Genomic DNA, 21,970 nt, shown 5'->3' on the forward strand with positions numbered 1-21,970 from the left:
TATTTTACCAGAATCTTTGGTGGATTAATGACCCTTTAAGCGGCAATAGCAGAAATCATTACCACCCCACTTAAAATGTCACATCTTTTTCAATGAAGTAGTCTTTTTTCCGATTTTCAGCTGGTGCAAACTAAAAGGAAAAGTAGGGGAAAATATTTCCTTGAGAGAGAGAGAGAGAGAAATCGGCTTTACTAAATATCTGTGCTTGCCAATGCTAAAACAAGAGGCTTTTAAGGAGGCGAGATATTTCGTCAGTGCCGCGTAAAGGGTAACAGTAATAGTCAATTACTCTTCAAATTATTCTCTATCCAGTTCCGTAGGTTCATTATTGGATTCAGGTCGGAATTCGTGGTGGCCAATCCATGTGTGCGAATAATGCCTCGTGCAATGTCTCCTCGGTTCCAAATCATTTCGCTGTTATTGTCTTACAAATACAACACCACAACAGGCAAAATGCCCAACGAGGTGGCTGAGAAAAAGATGCCCATAAAAATATGGATGTCATATATTTCGAAAAAATATATAGCGACCCAATTAAAAATGCAGTTAACAAAAATTATAATCAATATATACACATGATAAAATATCATACAATGCCCATAAAGAATACTTATGGTTGTCTTATTCTAAGTATGGATAGTTTCTCGATTTACCCCGAACATGTTTATCGTATTTCTTTTTAAACGTGTCAATTGTGTTACAATTTACTACCTCCGGGGGTAAGCTATTCCATTTATTAACAACCCTATTAGAGAAATTTTCCCTGCGACACCATAACCTTGCATTGTCCCTCACCAATCGATACTGGTGTCCCCTTGTAAAAGCAGTCGATTGGCGGTGTTCATGGTCCATCCTATCCATCCCATTGAAAATTTTGAACACTTCGATCATATCTCCTCGACACCTGCGTTAAACACAGGAACATGTCAGTCTTGGAACATGTCATCGCTTTCTGAGAATGAATGCGTATTAATGGATGAAGATGACCATTAAGTGTGCTAAGATAGTCGGGTGAGACCTCATTTTGTTGTCTAACAGTATTGCTGACACAAGTCCAGCTTAAGGGAAACCCGCATATCATAACACTTTTTTCTGAGGCTTGCGTAGTACGTCCGGTGCGAAGTAGGAGAAAAAACTGAATGCAGCTTTGGTTCGGTGCATTGCAAGAGTGCCGTCTTAACGCATGTGCCCAAGACAACAGGGGGCCCCCCCACACAAAAATGAGATCTGGTTGAAATTTTCTAGAATTTACCAGGTAGGGCCTCAGAAAAATCACTTGGCTCCGGGGCCCCATGATGCTGTTAAGACGGCCCTGCATTACAATATGCCGTGACTTTTTTTTTTGTTCACCAGCTGCAAAATATGGAAAATAATTTATTAAAAATCAAAAATAATTTTAGTAAGTTAGAAAAAATTATGTTTGTTGTTTTTTTCTTGGGGGAGGGGTGATTATTTTTAAATACAAAATCAGAAACCACAACATGAAAATTGTCCAAAATAGTATTGACTAATGGTCATTTGCGAATTCGCGTATACAGTTTTTTCCTTCTCTCAAAACCTTAATGCCAATTTATCTCTTCTCTCGCATAATTAATTCAAAACTGAAAACCCAGTAACATGTTAACAGATGGCAGCAGTAGTTCAATCATTGAATAAATCTAGTTTGCGGTATTTTTGTTGGAGGTCGAAATACCCTTACCTTAATTAAAACTATAATTTTTATCTGTTTTTTCTTGAAAAATATTTCAAATTTAGGCAGAAAAAGAGCTGAAAGGTTAATCAAAGAGAAGAAAAAGAGAAAAAAATAATGATTCTTTAAAAAATAATTTAAAGCTTGGAAATGGGTTATGTAAATACCCTTCTTCTCGGATTTCGTCCGGTTTTCTTCCGCTGCCTTTTTTTCATGTCGGGCCGTTTCTACATTGTACGATTGAGACGGCCCTGCTTCATTACCAGGGCCCGGATGTTGATAACATTTGCATTTTTCAATACTTTTTCGCTTTTGAATTTTTTTAAAATAAAAAATAAAATTTTGTAAGCAAAAAAAAAAATTCATTACTTTCATCACTTAACTTGTATCCCCCCTTTATAGCTGACAAACAAAGTTTATAGAAACAATTCCAGGTAAATTTAGTGTATAGTAAATGTTCCAAGAGCTGGCCACACTTTACCAAACAATAGACGAAAGTGAATTCAAGAAATTCTGAACCTATATGGGATTGTAGAAAGAAAGGAATTTTCATTATACAGGGTGATACCATGACCCCCACAAGGGGTGGGCTGAAAGGCCCTGGGAGAATTTTAATCATTTTTTTGTTTTTTCACGCTATAAATTCATCATAAATAGGGCCCCGCTTCAGGATGTGGGGGCCATTGGTGATACAGAATAGATGTGAAAAACTTTAAGAGGTGATAGTATACACCAATGCAGACAATTGTCATCAAAGAATGTATGGTCTGACATGAAACGGCCGCTCCGCAAACGTTAAAACGGCATTCCCGTTGAAATTTTTCGGGAGAAAAAGAACATCATGCGTGTGCACATATAACCTGGGTAAATCTACACCTGCTGTTCTGGCAGTCCTTGGACGACCTGCATCAGACCGGGAAGCAAGAAAGGATCCCGTTTCGCACATCTGCCGATGCAAGCGCGTAAATGTTTTCGGATTAGGCAACCGCCTGTAGGGAAAACGCTCTCCGTATGCTTCTTCTGTGGTACTTCCGTTTGTTGCTAGCTCCTCAACTAAAATGCATGTCTGCTTTTTCAGTATTATCAAAGTGCGCCATTATCCCGTACGTTACAACTGTTAGAATGGTTGCACGCTGGAATAACTTGACGGGGCTGCCGTCCGTGCCTTTTATTCACTGTGACGCAGATTTGCATACGGTTTCTTCTTCCCCAGGTTACATTTGCATGCATGATGTTCTTTTTCTCCCGATAAATTTCAACAGAAATTGCGTTTTAACGTTTGCGGAGCGGCCGTTTCGAAGCGCGTTTGCGTTTCATGTTAGACCATTTTCATTCTTTGATGACAATTGTTTGTATTGGTGTGTACTATCACCTCTTAAAGTTTTTACCATCTTTTCTGAATCACCCTGTATAAAAACAAACTGATATGATATACACTGAAGAGCCAAAAAAACTGGTACACCTGCCTAATATCGTGTAGGGCCCCCGCGAGCACGCAGAAGTGCCGCAACACGACGTGGCATGGACTCGACTAATGTCTGAAGTAGTGCTGGAGGTAATTGACACCATGAAATCCTGCAGGGCTGTTCATAAATCCGTAGGAGTAAGAGGGGGTGGAGATCTCTTCTGAACAGCACGTTGCAAGGCATCCCAGACAGTGGCGGATCCAGGGGGGGGGCGATGGGGGCGATCGCCCCCCCCAAGAGCCTTTAAACAATAGGTGAAGGGGCGATCGCCCCTCCCAAGAGCCTTCAAGCAAACATAACTCCAGTTACCTCACTTTTTTTCTTTATTAATCCTTAATTTTTTTAATTAATTTCCTTTTTTTCTCAAAGTTCCTTTCCATAAAATTTGTTCCCCAAGTTCCACCTTGAGATTTCTTCTGCTGGTAAGGTCGAAAAAATAAAGAAGTCATAGCCGGAGGAGGGTCAATTGTATTCCCACTAAGGTTCTACAGGGATTCCATACGATTCGGCTGTCACGCTGCCTTTTCGCTTACCCCCTAGCGCCTAAGGGCTCGTGTAGAGAGGAAAAAAATTTACACCCTTCAGTTTTCTTGGTAACGCGCAATAAAGCACAAGCCATCCAATAAGATGAATCATCGTTTTCTAGCCTTTGTTATCTCTTTTTTTTTAAATTCAGTCCTGAAACCCGCAAGCTTGACGTGGATCAAAAAATGGCCATGTCTTCGAAAAAAAATGTTTTCAGTAAGCAAAAATTTTAAAATTTTAAAATAAATGGATATTAAGAAAATTAATTCTATTACTTTTTGTAGCACATCTGGGGTTTTCCCAGAGAATGAAGCTGCATTCGCTTACGGATTCACTGATAATGACATTAACGGGGGTTTCCCCACAGGGTGAGGCTAACAGGGCTCAGGACGATTCTTATCATTTTTTGATTTTCACTCTACAAATTCACTATAGTGGGGCCTAAAAGTATGAAAAATCTCAGCAAAGCCCCCCCCCCCCCCTCCTCGAAAACGTAGCTCAAAAGCCCTGCGCCAGAAGGTGAGCATTTGAACACACATAGCTTCTCTATAATATCTATGAAAATATAGGCCTCGGCCCCATCTAATAATTAAAGCCTTTGTAATTTGAAATAAGTACCTTGATTAAACATAAAAAGTGGATCGCGCGTATAATGCTTTTCCAAAAACCGCCATAACATCGTTTTAAGCGGAAAAACGCTTTTACGGGAAATATTAATATTTCCCGTTCAAAGCGTTTTTCCGCTTGCAACGTCTCTATGGTCTGAGCATTAGTTGAAGATGGAACCACGAAAATGAATCGTACTAAGCGGGAAAAGGTTCTAAGAGCAGTGCCGCAACCAGATGCTTGGTCAGCATCTTGGTGTCCCTTGTAATGTTAAAGGGCAGATAAAAGGTTGAAATTCACGCCCCCCCCCCCTCCGGTCCAGCGCCCGGGGCACCAAACTACCTCCTCTTCCCATGTTTCGGCCTTGAGGAACGTTATAAGTGGAATCCACGATATAAAATTGATTGTGTGGTGTCGGATGTTCTGCGGGAATTAAATTTAACCACCATCTTTTCAGACAAAAAATCTGAAAATTAATATTGTGCACTTGATAATCATAATTAAATAATAATGAAAATCATTCCAATTTGCATGAAAGTAAGCTTTTGCTATTTAACGTATCTGTGGCGAAAAACTGTTTTTGAATAGGTTTTTGACAACCATATAGTCTGCACAAAATTGAATAAGAAATTTATTATTTTAAATCGCGCAATATTAGAATTTCATTAGGAAGTTTTTTTACTCTTAAATTTTTCTTAATTATGCAGACAAATTAGTACCCACATATTTTATTGAAATATGCGTCAATTATTTCTTGTTATCGAAAACAGTCTATACTTGTTTCAATAACTTTTCAATGCTATATTTTCATATTTAAAAACATTTTCATATTTTATCTTGACGTCCTATTCGAATAAGCAAGATTTACCATTTAGTATTTCGTGTATTTGTGTTGCCAAGATTTTATATTTCTTGATTAGTAATTCTCTGAAACTCCTGCTAAGGTGGTTCCAAATTAAAGTTTTCATCCTTTATGAGTTGTTTATTTGAAACCAAACCAGAGATTCAGGTTAGGAGATTGAGAGTAATTTTGATGTTCAGTCAGAAGCGCATTTACGGTTTTGCCGATTTGAAGGCTATTCAAATTTCACCGCCCTTCCACTCTAGTCTAATTTTCTCGACTACTCTATCCACGAATTTTTCATCCCATGTTATAGCCCTCCCCCCCACTCGTGCAAGTACACCTGTATTAAAGTCACTCTTTTAAAGGTCCGTCCCACGAGAGTTTGCTAGGTGACTCTGGATAAGATAATTAAAGTTAAAGATAATAAAAGTCTTTGTCAGGATCCGCGGTCGTCTCGGGCCTCGGGGAAGCAATAATTTTTAAGGCTTTCAATACAAAGGCAGAGGAACGAGCGTCTTCCTTTGTGAATGACCGAACAAGCACGGTTTACTTCACGCCGGCTGTTATTTTTGCAGTTTATGTCCGACAAAGACTTTTATTAACTTTAATTATCTTACCCAGCGTCCCCTAGCAAACCCTCGTGGGACGGACCTTTTAGTCATTTACATGTTTGCACCCTGTTTTGGTCACACACGTGTTTGACGCTGGTTTTGGTAATTGTTTCGTTACTTACACGCGCTCTAGACAATACCGTCTTAACGCATTCCCCGCGGGCGGGGGCCTCAAATGCAGAGGGGCCTCTGGTCTAAAATTTTAAAAGTAAACGTGTCTCGCCAGGTGGGGGGCTCAGAAAAATTACTTTTTCCGAGGGCCCAGTATACTTCTGCCGGCTGACTCTAGGCCACTCACTGAACTGGTCCCTCACTCTTTATGTCACTCATTTGATCATTCATTACTCCCGCTCTAAGTCACGCTTTTGCTCATTCACGTGCTTGCAAACTCTCTAGGTCACTCACTGACACGGTCACTTGTTGTCTGGGAAGAGGTGGGTTTATTTGAGGGTTATAAAAATTTCACCGCCCTTCTCCCATTTTGCTAATTTTCTTGGCCACTCAATCCTCAAATTTGCCGACCTTCTGAACTTGCCGCCCTGGGCTATAGCCCATTTAGTTCTGTAAATAGGACATTGTCTTCAGTAACGGGGCATGAGGATGGTTAAAATCAGTGTTGCAAAAAAAAAAAAAAAATTGAGGGGAAAAACTGAAAAATTACCAGCAAAAAAAAAAAAGGCTGATGGAATTCAATTTTTCTAGAACTAATAGAGATATGAATTATTAGTACAGTAGACTCTCGCTAATCTGGCACATATCACACCAGGGTGTACTGAGTTAACGAAATCGCCGAATTACTGCAGATTGATTGAAAAAGTCCATTTAAATAACAAACTTCTGCTCATAAACATGTGCGCACTATGTTTTCCTCTTCTATGCTCGGAGAGAACCGGCCTAAAAACACCGGATTACTGGAGGGATTATTGAAAGTCTGACTCTATACGTAGTAGGATGGGAAACTTTATTTGAAGACAAAAATGGGTTTCAGACGCAAAATATTTTCATAAATCGGGTATACAAAGCTGGAAATTTGTAATTTTTTAAATTTTATCGTCTCGTTTGAAAATTATAAGTGATAAATGAGGAACTTAAAGGAAAACTTAAAACTTAAACTTACTTAAATTTGTAAATACAGACATGTCATAAATGGGTGTTTTATTGTGTGTAGTACTTATTTTCATTTTAAGAAAGGATACAAGTTTGGTGTGCTATAAAATTGTTCACAGAAAGAAAAATTAACTGTCTAGAACGTGAGTAACTGAAAGAAGACTGCTTAATGTTCTCTACATCAACGCCAAGTCCTCGAAGCGTATACGTGAACACGAGAAGTTGCTGGAGTGAGTGTAGCTCGGCTTTGGATGCTTGAGTTTCCAGCAGCGGTTCCGAACCTTTTCAGTGCATACGCCAAGCAGATCATGAGTAAATACTAAACAAGGTATTGAGCGAAACAAGAGGGACCACCTTAGGGACCCCATGGATGGAAACAAACTCCCTTTGGTCGGGTCCAGTGCCGAGTGGGGAGTACTGAGCTGATATGAATTAGTACGAGACAAGCAGAGCCAGTTGAAGGCCCCACATGGATCTGCCGGCAAATAGATAGAATTCTCTATCGAACGAGACAGACCACAGAGGGCTCACCTGGAATCACTGATGTAAACAAAGCTCATTTGGCCGATTCCATCACCGGCATTCAAAATCTGAACAGGGAAAACATCTACCCTGTGCTGTACTGAAACCGAAACTGCCTTATCACGGACCCTACATATGAGAGGACAAAAGCTGCGCCGCATAGGTTCAGCTTTTTATCTGAAGCCATGAAGTCATTTAAAAATTGAGCGGTCACAAGAATTTTTCGCAAGCTCAGTGCGACCCGTTACGGGTAAGGGGGCTGTCGGTGTGCGCGTAGTAGCCTACCTATTTATTTGATAACTACTTTGTTGTTGTGCGTAAAGTTCATGCTCCCAAGGGTGGAGCCGACAGGGCCGGGGACGATTCTCATCATTTTTTTTTGTTTCTTTAAGCTATAAATTAACTATAAAGGGGCCCGTGAAAAGTCTGGTCTGGGGGCCCACTAGAGGCTTCAGCCTAGGGGCCCGCTCTAGGATGTGGAGGCCATGATCAGGGCTTTAGATAATTTTTTTTTCCTTCAAATGTTCAAGGATCGTCTCTCTTAAACGAGGTTTCTTGTATCCGAGTTAGCTTAGAATTCATTTCCTCTGGTTGACAGAGATCCTTATTTTATTCATATTAATTTGCCTAATTGTTATCATAACGCCACAAAGAGAAACGTTTAATACTTTCACGGGGATCAAAAAAATTAAATTTAAACGGAAAGTATCTCTCTACTTTGACTTGAAAAGCTGGAAAAAGCATTTATCGAATACATTCGGATGAATTTTTATTTGTGCGCATTGTTTTGTCCGGTTAACTGTGAGCCTTAATTTTTAATTTTTATCAAGCGAAGGAAGAAGTAGTATTCCAGGAACATTTTAAAATACCAATTCTTCATACGCTTTTCATATTCTGCTCTCTTTTCATCTGCAAAGTTTTTATTTATTTGTGCAATTGCTCATGATACTGTTAATAAGAAAACATTTTTAACTGGTAATGTGCATCAGAATTCTTTACAATGTTTATAAATATAACACACATTATTCAGTCTGCACCTCAAACATTTTTTTCGTACGGTATTTTTTGCGAGGGTAGCCGGCGCAAACGTTCAAATTTATTATCAAAAACAGCTTATTCATTAATTGTAACACCAGTTGCTGCAAGCAAGTTTTTAAATAAGTATGCTGCATATTGAAAAAATATAATTTTTATAAATATAAATTTTAATTTAGATTTAATTTTTAACTGCCTTCAATTTTTAATTAATTTTTATTTTCAATTAAAATGTAATCGTAATTAATTTTAATGTTAATTAATTTTAATGTTAATTAATTTTAATGTTAATTAATTTTTAAATGAAAATTAATTGAAAGTTTTAAATAATTTTAATTCTTAATTAATTTTTTATTAGTTTTTTTATTTTAAGTACGTTTGGCACCTGCGGACACTAGGTTGGGTCTCACCGATCGACATCTTCATTGTGAAAAATCGCCCCCCCCAACACATCACCCTGGATCCGCGCCTGATCCCAGATATATTCAATAATGTTCATGTCTGGGGATTTAGGTGGCCAGCGGAAGTGTCTGAAGTCTGAAGAGTGTTCCTGGAGCCACTTTGTAGCAATTCTGGACGTGTGGGGTGTCGCATTGTCCTGCTGAAATTGTCCAAGTCCGTCGGAATGCAAAATGGACATGAATGGGTGCAGGGGATCAGACAGGATGCTTACGTACCGGTCACCTGTCGGAGTCGTATCTAGACGTATCAGGGAACCCATATCACGCCAACTGCACACGCCCCATACCATCACAGAGCCTCCACCAGCTTGAACAGTCCCCTGTTGACATGTAGGGTCCATGGATTCATGAGGGTGTCTCCATACCCGTACACGTCCATCAGCTCGAAGCAATTGGAACCGAGACTCGTCAGACCAGGCAACGTGTTTCCAGTCCTCAACAGTCCAATGTTGGTGTTGTCAGACCCAAGCGAGGAGTAAAGCTTTGTGTCGTGCAGTCATCAAGGGTACACGAGTAGGCCTTCGGCTCCGAAAGCCCATATCGATGATGTTTCGTTGAATGGTTCGCACGCTGACACTTATTGATGGCCCAGCATTGAAATCTGCAGCAATTTGCGGAAGGGTTGCACGTCTGTCACGTTTAATGATTCTCGTCAGTCGTCGTTGGTCCCGTTCTTGCATGGTCTTTTTCCGGCCGCAGCGATGTCGTAGATTTAATTTTTTACCGGATTCCCGATATTCACGGTACACTCGTGAAATGGTCGTACGTGAAAATCCAAATTTCATCGCTACCTCGGAGATGCTATGTCCCATCTCTATAACACCACGTTCAAACTCACTTAAATCTCGATAGCATGCCATTGTAGCAGCAGTAACCGATCTAACAACTATGCCAGACACTTGTTGTGTTATACAGGCGTTGCCGACCACAGCGCCGTACTCTGATTGGTTCCATATCTCTTTATTTGCATACGCATGCCTGTACCAGTTTTCTTAAGTTTAGTACTTGCATGTGCTACAGAGAGAATCTTGAAATGGAATTCATGTTGAATGATTTTCATCCGTAAGAATGCATTAAGATTTTGAAAGCTTTATTTTCCCTTGAGGAAAAAACAGTATTAAATGCGGAAAACTGTTTTACTCGCATTTAATTTTTAAGAAAATATAATAAATATACAGCTAAATATACTGAACCTTAGACACACTCCCCGAATTTTTCCTCCCCACCAAGCTTCTTTCATTTGAAATTTCAGAAAAAATATTGGATTTTCTTCACGCCGGCTGCGGTTGCCGGAAGCATTTTGCGGTTTATGTCGAACAAAGACTTTTTATTTTACCTTGATTATCATACCCTGCGTCTGGTTCCTGACGTCGTGGGAGGCGGGCTAATCATTTCGGGAGGGGGCGAACCTCGTGTTCCCCCCCCCCCCCCCAACTACGGAGTTGATGCGAATAGTTCTAAAACTTTTGAGATGTGTTGCTCTTTTATGAAAATAATTGGTAAAATTGCATACCCGCGTAAATCGAGTAAACTCTGATTCCAACCATTGAGTAGACAAATCAATATCCTCCAATCAACATAACCATTGATATGATAATACAATCATTAATATATCTATATTGATTATATTATCCAATCCGTATAATCAATATACACTTATCAAAATATCCAAACGAGACACAAAACTTAACGGCACCCAGGCAACCACGTCGCACACTTTGAGAACTGCTATTTCCTGTAGATCAGCGGTAGGTAACTCATTGATTGTGATCGACCAGCAGATCTCGACACACCCCTTTTTTTAGATCGCCGGATCATCTCTCTTTTCATATTTCATTAGAGTCAAGCAGTGACGGGCCTAAATATTTTGTGGCCCGGTGCAGAAATAGCTTTGCAACCCTCTAATATCTGTTTTCTCATTCCGCGGGTACTCTTTTTTGACTCGCGGAGCCCTTTTTGGCATATAATTTCTATGGCGGAGCCCCATAGACCTATTTTTTTACTTATTCAGCAAAATTATGTACAAAAAACAACGCCACAACAGGCAAAATGCCCAACGAGGTTGTACTGATTTATTGTTATTATTCTAAAGTAATTATAATTATTTTTTCAAATGACTTTTATTTTCCTCGTGTGGCCGCGGAGCCCCATTTGCGCGGTTATCAACCGCGGAGTACCGGTTGATAACCGCTGGTCTAGTGAATGCACCGCCATCTTAACGCATGGCCCGGGGCCCCAAGCGCAGAGGAGCATCGTGAAAATGAGATCTAGTAAAAATTTTTGGAAGTTAGCCTGCAAATTGGCAGGACCATTTCATACCATGCACCCAGGCTCTATCGACAATTCTCAATTTTAGCTTTTGCCCCGGATGAGGGGTTGGGTGGTCGGGTTACGAAAGCGTTCACCCGGAAAATGAAAGGACGTGGGTTCGATTCCCCGCAAGGGCATTTGAATTTTCTCTTTCCTTAATATATTTTCTCATCAGCCATGTTAAAAAATCTTCGTATGCATAATATTACATACCAGCTGACAGGACTCCAACTCGGGACGATTCTTATCGACTTTTTTTTCCCACTCTAAAAATTCATTACGGAGTGGGACCTCAGCAGAATGTGCGGGTCATAATAACACATGTGTATTAATTCGCCATTTCCGTCGGTTATAGGGTCTAAAAAATAGGATGTTTGGTACAACTTGGTAGTCCGCGAGCTTCACGAAAATTTTCAATGTAACCCGCATTTTGTGGAAAGTTTAAAAAAAAGCTTGGCCTAGACAGACTTTAAAATTTGAGGATCTAAATTTTAATTATGAATTTGTTCGAACATTCTAAGATATTTATCAACGACGTTGGTCAAAAATAAAAACCACCTATCTCAGAGCCATTAGCTTGTATTTTGAGAAACATCGTGCTTTTAGTAGCCGAGAGCCCTGTATAATTATTATTGTATTGTATTGTGCTTTTAGTAAGCTTCATGTTGAGCACAGACAGAACTACAGTACACCCCACACTTTTCTTCAAAACCTGGTCGATTTTATCAGGATAAACTGTGCAAAAATAAATACTGTACATACATTTTTTTTCCCTACATGTCAGAAAACCAAACAAAAGCTTTTCACCTGTCGAAAAAAATCTAGCAAGGAATTTGCTAAAGTTTAAAAACTACTTTTGCGACCACTGTTTAAAAATATCTTTTGAATTTAAGGTGACCAGGCAGTACAGTTTAAAATATAGGGCGGACGAAAACTGGACAGGTTTTAAAAATTTATAACAAATCAACCAATCAACATAAAAAGGTACAGTTTGCACAATACTTATCATGGCTAGAGTTTTTTCCACATTGATATATTAAAAAAAGTTAAAATTTCACTCAAATGTGCCGCTGTAGAACGAAAAACTCGATATAACACACAAAATACAACACAAGCAGTGAAAAAGTAATGCTTATGAAAATTTGCGTCGTGTAAAACATTTTTGTTTTGTTTTTTTACTTGTGTAAACGGATGCTCATGTTGAAATGTAGTTTTATGCAACACATACAACATTAATTATGCACTGTTTGCGTTGCAGTTTATGTGTTATGTCGGAGTTTTTCATTTTACAGCGCCACCTGTAAGTGAAACTATAACTTTTTTTAATTTGTAAAAAAAAAAAACTTGGCCACATTATAAGAAATCCCCATTTTTTGTGTAAATTGCTTGATTTGTTATTAATTTTTAAAACGTGCCCTCTGGACTTCTCGTTCACCCTGTATATTTTCTTAGAGTTAAGATGGTTAGAAATCGCCTAATTGTGTGCACATACAAGTGACGTAGACATGATTCTCAACATAATCACTTTTTTTCTAAGCAAATACAAAATAGAAGCTTGAGGATTTTCATATAACCTGGGAGGGAAAAAAATTTCAAAACACCGAAAACATTCAATTTAATTTTTATCCAGAATTCAAAAACTTAAGAAAATCAGTCTTCCATAACGCTAAGCTATAGTGAGTAGAGACGAAAAAAAGACTGAAAATGGCCGCCAGTGTCTGCCCGATATTTCGAAATAGCATCAGATTGGACAAAAGCTCAATATCTATTTATATATGTATTCATTTTGCTCGTAATTTGAATATCCTCGTGTGAAAATGAGTCATAATAATCGGGCCATCGCTGCATTCGAACAATTGTTGTCATCATCATCCAACAATCGAATCGGTCATTTTTCTTCCCCATCGAATAATGGCTTTTCCGGGGTGGGAGTTAAGTTTTCAGTGGGTGGTGGGGTACAGCTTTCCTCGGAACCAACCACCAATCGGGCTCCTGAAGTTGGTGGAGGAACAACTTCGTATCTGTTATATTAGGTGAGAACAACAAGTTTTTTGTTGTCAATTAATTGTTTTAATAACAATACTATTATTGTCGAGAAATGTCAAGCTAAGGGAACCCTTTCCATATGGATGTGTACGCCAATTCAAAATATATGAGCCTTCCAAGAATTATTATCTGTGGAGGATCAGAGTTGAACAGTAGGTGGTAACTGCATTTCTGTGGGTGGAGTGATCATTTATTTTTTTTTATTTATTATCTTAGATCTCAACATACGTGTTGTCAATTGTGAAGAACTTTTTTTTTTTGTATTTTAGGGATTTAAGAAAAAATTAATATTTCTTTTCGGGGGGTAGATTGTTGTTATCACTCGGGAGGCGTAAGTCGTTGGATATTTTCATTTGGCCTTGAGATGGGGAAAAAATCTATTTTTGTGTGGTGATGATATGCATGCATGTGTTGTTGGAACCCCCCCCCCCCGCTTTCCGGTCAAAATTAATTGGGGGGCCCCATTCGGTGTTGTTGATATATCATTGAATTTATTATAAAAGAAGAGATCTATGATGTATATGCAGGACGGACCCATCACAAAATTCTGGATCAAAAAACGGGTCCTTCAAAAATTACAAATTAATGAGATCATAAATTTGGCATTTCATTTCTTTTGTGATAAATTAACTAGATTATTTCGCTTCCAACAAAATTACTTATTTTTCAGTAAAATTGATGACCCTTTTCACAAAAATAAAGAAAATTTTCACAGAAACGGGACCCTATATGGAAAAGTCTCGACAGAACCCCTGATATGATCAGTACTTTTTTGTTATTGATAAGATGTGTTTATAAGCTATTCGGAAGTTTTCCCTGTTCAATATATTTTCCAGATTACTTACTGTTATTCGTACAGTATCTGATCTTCATACTCCTACAATGATATGATCCGCGATATCGACAATGGTTTAAACAACTTTAAATTCAGGTTTTTAACCAATTTGTGTCTATGTTGCAGTTGTATCGCTTATTGTATCTATACAGTGTGAATCTGGCCTATAATGTTTATTATGCTGTAATCATCTTGTGAGCAAAATTGCACATATAATTCTCAGAATAAAATGTACACTATACCGTACAAATTAAAAAATTACTTTCTATGGAGGATCGGAGTTCAGGTGGCAACTGCGTTTCTGTGGGTGGAGTGATCTTTTTTTAATTTAAAATTCTCTCGGTTCTTAACATATGTGATTTCAATTGTGAAGAGATTCGGTTATGTTTTTGAGATTTCTCAAAAAATTTATATTTCTCTTGTCTGGAGAAGGTAGTTGTTATCGTACAAGAGGCGTATGTCATTGGATATTTTCAGGTTGCCTTGAGATGGGGAGATCATGGCCCCCACATCCTGTAGCAGGGCCCCTCGGTCAGACTTTTAACGGGCCCCTTCTGTAGCTAATTTATAGCGTGAAAAAAGCAAAAAAAATAATAATCGTCCCTGGTCCTGTCAGCCCCCCCCCCTATGTGGGGGGCCATGGGGAGGATCTATTTTTGTGTTATTATGATATGCGATTCATGCATCTTACTAGAAACACCCGTTATGGTTAAAATTGATCAGGCCCATTTGTTTTCATTGATATATCATTAAATTTAGTAAAAATAAGAGATCCATCTTATGAAGTCGTCTTTCTATTATTAAAATGTATGTGTGCTATTCAAAGTTTCCCTGTTCAGTAAGCCTATAATCTCCAGATTGCTCATCTATATCTGTACAGTGATACCTCAAGTTACGAGAGTCTCGATTTGCGTGTAGTCTAAATTTTTAGCGGGAAATGATTCAACTTGCACACAAATGTCAACTTGAAATCTTGAAAGGTAAGAGAGAATTTGGTGCATGAAAGCTTTTGAACTATGAACCCGACCACAGACTCAAACTTGCTCATACTGGAGCAATATGAGAATAATATGATCAGAGCGATATTGGCACGGACTGGGTTAAATAACCTGAAATTCAGGTTTTGAATCAATCTGTGTTGATGTTGCTATTGTTTTGCCCATGATCAAGACAATTACAATTTTATACAACAATCATATACCGGTATGCTATGTAGCACACAAGATTTCTAGATTGAACAGATTATTAATTATTATTTAAGCAAGGATTATATGCATTAAAAATGGGCAAAATATGCACTATTACTACTATTTAACCGAACATGCACCTCATACACATTCCTCTACAGAATTTCTAACGAATCGGCGCATGCCGGAATGTGTGTTCTGAGTGTATGCTTGGCCCGAAGGTATTTATGTTGTCGAGTTGCTCTTGTTTCATTTTCATGCTGCCATCTGGCTTCCATTTTCTGCAGTAAAGATGGAAATGTTTGGATTTTCATGTTTTGTCAATATTGTGTTGTAGGCGTGCCCGCTCTCTGCGGAGAGACTTTTTCAAATGGGAGACCGGCTCACACATTCATGCCTCGAAGCACTAAAAATGCTTCAAATGTTGAGATGCATTAAAAATAGAGAAAATATGCACAAAAAACTGAAATGTGATATTGAAAATAGAAAAATACACATTAAAACTGGCTGCAATTAAAAAAAATTACCATGATAAAAAATCCAAAACACATTTAAAAAAGGAAAAGGAAAAATACACTAATTCTTGCTGGTTTTCAGAAAACCCACTGTGTGATGCATTACATATCATTAAGAAAGAATTAAAACTGTTCCTACCCAAAAATAATAACTTGGGCCTACTTCTTCAAGAAGGATAATTCCTGTTGTAATATATAACGATATACTTTTCAATATTTTTGCATAGTCATGCTCTCTTATCCCGCAGTAGGATCTTATAAGCAGAAATTTTTTTTTCTACATCTACAGAGCAATATTTGTCAAATTTGGCTTTTTATTCTTGAATTTCAGATGGTAATTGGACATCTTTGCCATTTAAATAACCATTAACCCTTAACTGGCATTGTAAAAATTCTGTGCATAACTGGTGTCGTGAGGTCATTTTGACCCCAGCAAGTGTTAATGCATTTTAAAAATCAACAAAAAGAGTCTTCATAAAAGCAATGGGTTTTTACATGACTTCATTCATCTGTCAATTAATTCACTGAATAATTTTTCAAATTTGTTCAATTTTCTGAAAAATTTGGTTTAAGACACATTCCAAAGAAGTGGAAGGGGGTATAGGAATTTTGCATTATTTTTTAAATTATTTCAATGTTTTTAAGGCAACTTTCATGATTAAAAAATGAGCAGATATGATTAAAATATACTCGGAAAATAAAATTTACAGGTGAAAATAATATTTACAATATTTTCACTAGCACGAAAAATAGTCTTATTCTAAGTTAGTTACACAATACTTGCAAACAACACCATGACATTGATCTCACAGAATCCTCATGATCACCTTGGTTATCCAATGTTTCACCATTAATTTGAAACCATTATCGAGAAAACTAACACTCTTCTGACATGTCATTTCCATCTGAACACTCTGGCCGCAGACGAAAAAAGACTTGCGCAAGTTGTTGGTGTGGTGGGGTCATTTTGACCCCAACAACGGAAACTTTGATCAGCGATATAAAAGGGAGCAAAAGTAGGAAAACTTCATAAATTTGTCAAAGATGTCTAAACAACTAGCTTGAAAGGTACTGAAAATAAGATGGTCTAGATGCATTTCTTTCTCAAGGGGTGGCAAAGTGAAGAATGTGTGGGGTGTCAAAATGACCACACCGTGCCAGTTAAGGGTTAATTGTCTGCAGTGTCTAAAAAGCAGAATTTTTCTCCAACACGATTTCGAAATTTTCTTTAATGGTCTGTCCCATAGAATCTGGAATGTCTAAAATCTGTTTTCCTGCTTCGTTTAGTGAAAGATTCTAGGTTTCTAGTTTGGTTATGCTGCTCGGTAACCAAAACAGAATAAAATAACGCTGCTTCCACCCACATTCCTCATCTAGTCTTGGCAGAAGGGTGTTTGGACACTTTTCTTTGTACACTTTAGATAGCAATTGGGCTTATACAAATTTTTTTTTATTCACTGATGAAATTACTTTGTTAACCGACACATTGAACTCACTAACTTTTTCTGCAATACGATGCAACCCATGAGCTAAGCCATGACCACATATAAAAGGTTAGGGTAAAACACTTTGAGTGCTCTTCCAGCTTTGACAAATAAATGCTGGGGGCTCTGCTACCGGACTTATCTCGTTGCCGAGATCTCTTTCAGCCCAGCTTCATGGCTGGAACAAAGTGAGTTCACATAACAGTCTGAGTGTATAGCTAGTGTTGTGTCTGATATTTCAGTGCTGCCATTTATACTTCAAATTGTGAGAAGTGTAATGATTGAATATTTGTAACGTTGTAGACCTATTGCTCTCTGTGGCGAGACTTTTTAACAGGGAGATTGGCTCCCATTCGTGCCTTGAAGTTAGGAACCGCAGAAAACCAACTTCAGCCAACCATCACTGTGGTTGGCCGACCACCACAGCGGCACCATATATGGGGCAACATCACTAATATAAACAAGGACATTTTCACAGAAGGAATCGCTTCCCGGTCATAAAATACATAAAGAATCATTTATGAATCTAGCGATTGCAGAATGATTCACTTTTTCAAGAGCCTTGCATGCGAGCAAACGTGGCCGAGAGAGATGGCCCTTTAAAATCCATTTTTCCACCTATTAAATGTGCCACATAGCGACCACAAGCAAGGATCTTATGTTATGCTCATAGCTTTTATCACTCCCCACCATTTACCATTCCGTCGCCCACTTTGGAGAAACACTGATGTACACTTATCCAAATATGGGTTTTTTTCCATCTATCTGACTCAAACCAACCCATATGATCCTATGTTTTACTCACAGCTTCTGTCCCCTCGGACCATTTCATCGCCCACTTTGAGAAGCACTGATCTCCACTTACCCAAATATTGTTTTTTTTCAATCACTACGAATTTTTGCAATACTTTTTTTAGAAAATTCCTAAAATTTATATTGTTTAGTTTGCAGAAAGGAATGTTTCTTTCTTCCAGAACATTGTATAAATCCATTGAAAATTTGTTTTTCCCTTCACACTGCGAAGTTGAAATGGTGATCAACCAGTGACTGCATAGGATGTTGTTCACTCTTTCCTTTCCTAGCAGTATGGAAAAAATCAGAAAATTTCTGAAGAGAAAAGCATGACTTTTGCTCACTCTAGTAGATTAAAGAAAAACAGAAGTGGACGAATATGTTTACCTTGCATTTGAAATCCTGCTAAACATAAGTAAATACCTAGGGCTTAGTTAAGAAATGGGGGGAGGGCTGATGTAGTCCGCCACTAGTAAAATGTCGTCAGATTATTTTTCATTTGCACCGTTAAAAATATTTTTAGAAAATAGTCTTTCTTTTCCAAGAAACATCAAAAGATGCGAAAATAAGGAAAAGACCCACGTTTTTATAGTGAGCTAAAATATGTCTTTTCATGAACGTTTGAACAATTATCCTGTATCTATTGTCCTCTGCCGCCTAACATGTATTTTCTAATCATCTTTTTTTCTGGGTTCACCAGAAATGCCAGAGTTCCAGGCAGAGGGGGACAAAATGCTTCCAGGGACAGGGCCTAGGCATTTGTTTCTCTTATCCAGTCAATTCCTCCTGTAGATACATATCTCTTCATGTATCCAGGAGGTCTTGGTCAGTTGACTTTTCCTTAACGAGTGAAAAAAAATTCATCTATGGAATTTACTTATCACCCCCCTGAAGCCAAAACGACCATTTTCGGAACATATGGTCACCTTTAACTTTGAACCTTTGACAAGCGATGGATTGCTCTTTGCAGAACAAGGTAGACTCGCAACCCAAAAGCTAAAAAAAAATATATATATATATATGGTTTTCAAACCATAAAATTATTTTTTTCTTTTCTTATCTTCTCTTGTTGCGATACTAAATATATCCTTCCCTATTAATCAGTGTTCTTTGCAAGTCCGAAAAAAGAATAAAAAGGAGGGCAGAAAAGATGACAAACTTAGAGAAATTCAAGGAAAACAGTTGAAATTGAATAAGTATAAGAAAATATACACTTATTTTGAAAATTATTTAGTTTTATCCATTGGTGTGCTTTAACGACAAAAAATGCTATAATATACAATTACATATAATCTGGGCTCCAATTATTATTTATAGCCCAATGACAGTTAACAATGATTACGATTTTTTAAAAAGAATTTTATTCATCTATTTTGTATTATTTGATAAATTTTCAAATGCGACCTTCGGGAATGTTTCAATTAATATCTCTCAAAGATATGAAGCAGATTATGTCCAGTTTTTTGTTATTCAGTAGTTGTGTCAACTATTGTCAGGCCTTGGTTTATGCTATTCAAAGTTTTTGTGTTCATTGTAATCACTAGATTTATCATTATTTGTACAATGGCACCTCAAGTTATGAGTCTTGATTTGCAATGTGCATGTAATCTAAGTTTTTAGCTGAAAATGATTTAACTTGCCTTTCAAAGTCTTGAAAGGCACTGCAGGAAAATTTGTTGCATAAAAACTTAGACTCTGACTTGTTCGTAACTCCTATGGTTGAGCTCACACTAGACAGATACTGCAATGATACGATCTGCGATATTGACAGAGAGTGGTTAAAAAACTTCAAATCCAGGTTTTTAACTTATCCACGCGAGGTATTGCTTATCATTTCATCCCATGTGAACCCGCTCTGTAATTTGTTATGCTGTATTCATCTTGTGAGCAAAACTGCTTATATTCTCAGAGTACAATGTACGTACAAATTGATTTTTGTATTAGTAATAATATTCAGATGTGAACAAAATTAGAGATCTCTCTCTCATACTCTAACTCAGGATTTGACAAATCCCAGGTGCCAAGTTGCCTGAGTGGTGTGGTGGTCAAGATGCTCGTCTACCACCATAAAGGTTGCCGTCACGGTCCCAGGTTCAAAGCTGAGGGAGGATATAGATAAGATATTTTCCACCGATAGATAGCGCTCCTTCATTTCCAACCCATCTCATTAATGGCAGTAAATTGCAATATAGCTATACGTCCAGAGTTGGTGTTTGGTGAAGTAGTATGTCATCACGGGATGAGGTGTGACTAAAAAATTATATTGGGATCCTAAAATATTCTATGTGTAGTCACTGAGTTGAGTCTAGAACACCACAAAAGATAATTGCAGAAAATTCACATATTGAAACAAACAACTACGTTCCCTTAGCTGTATCATCTTTCGGCTACTCGGACTCTTCTTCCGATGCTTTGCTACAATGCTTCTATTTTTCACTCTTACTCCATATAGTATTATCTTTCAATCTGTTGAGTTGCATTTTAAATGCAGCATTTATATAACCTCATGAATCATCTCTAACGATTGGCCCAGCAGTAAGCTATAATTGCAGTGTGAGCTATAAACAAATCCAAATATAAAAAAAGGGGTAGGAATCCTCCTCTCGCGCATGTAGATTTTTTAAGCAGTGGAAATTGAATGAAAACCTCATCTCATATGTGAGTAAATGCAGTATTTTTGTATTTCGATCCTTTTGATCATTGTGTAAATTTTGAATAAGCACAGTGAAAAATTAAAGAATCACACTGCAAAACATAAGGTATATAGCAAAACATACAACAGTTTGTAATCAACATACAAATGGGTAATTTAATTTTTCGATCCTTAAACATGCCGTAAAATGTGCAAGATTCAATAGCTGTAAATAGATGTTTAATTTTTCATTATTGTTATAAACTTTCTGAACGAAACATGATTGTTGCATTGAAAACCATTTTTATTCTTATTTTATTCAGCATCTAATATAAATTAATGTCTTTTTTTAAAAAATTTATTTGGTTATTCTTATTAAACCTTGCCAAAACTTTTATCCAGCATGCCGGGAATAGTTAACAGTCCAGATTCCAATCTCCCATTCTTTGTATTATCTCAGTCCCTCTTTGTTTTCATGAATGAAAATAAAAAGAGCCCTGAAAAAGTTCTGATCCTCATCGCGCAAAGACGACCTTGCCAGGATTGAACGAAAGTGAACCATCAGTTTTTTATTTGTAATCATTTGATGCTCAGTAGAGAATTTGCATATGCAACACCTCTTATAGACTAGTTTTCATGGTGTGTGATTTTGGCATATACTCTGCAAGATGTCGCTAGTTCATGAAGTCAAAATTCATTCAAAACTTTTGCTCGTCTTCTGAAACACCCATAAACTGAGATATATATTCTGTTTGTGTAACTTCGACAGTCATTTTAATAACAATTTGTACATTGGTTTTTGGGACCTGGGGTCCTTTAGTATTTTGTAAGGGGTCTGCGAGAGATCATTTTTATTTACTGCCATTGCATGAATGATGAATTTTGTGCTGTGAAATCTTTTTTTTTTTCTTCAATTTTTTATGATATGCAAATTATAAAAAAAAGCATTTTTAGGATTTTATGGGAGGGAGAGGAATCAAAATTGATCTCCTGACACTACAAGAGGTCTGTGACATCAAAAGGTTGAGAAACACTTGTACATCCTTTTTTTGTGAAATATGGGCGCAACATTAACCCAGTTAATTCTGATTTAAATACCCCCCCCCCCCCCCCCAAGTGCAAACACTTCACTCAGATTTTGCTTAAGCAACTCATATGACGTGACATTCATGTTCCTTCGTAACTGGGCCTTTAAACCTCTCCACTAATTATACAAAGTACAGATGATTGGATATCAAGCGAGGATAATTGGAGAGAAAAAAATCCATGTGAAATGTTAATTCTGATGATTTGTTCCACAAA

The 21,970-nt window shown here is 37.6% G+C and overlaps 1 protein-coding gene across 2 annotated transcripts in view; it reads left to right on the forward strand.

Annotated features, from left to right (window-relative positions):
* The first annotated feature begins 12,994 nt into the window (after positions 1–12,994).
* LOC149068561 (uncharacterized) overlaps positions 12,995–21,970 on the forward strand; it is a 48,253-nt gene continuing 39,277 nt past the window's right edge. Inside the window, exon 1 of one of the 2 annotated variants that reach the window (XM_089251256.1) lies at positions 12,995–13,210. The gene's annotated coding sequence lies outside the window, so the exon portion shown is untranslated. Of the gene's footprint in view, positions 13,211–13,288; positions 13,376–21,970 lie in introns of those variants that run through there. The other variant, XM_089251257.1, reaches the window with a different exon arrangement.

The sequence above is a fragment of the Pholcus phalangioides genome, unplaced genomic scaffold (genome assembly GCF_987345545.1).
Source record: "Pholcus phalangioides strain wild (caught in Gottingen) unplaced genomic scaffold, Ppha-v1.0 ptg000024l_1, whole genome shotgun sequence".
Classification (NCBI taxonomy): Eukaryota; Metazoa; Arthropoda; class Arachnida; order Araneae; family Pholcidae; genus Pholcus; species Pholcus phalangioides.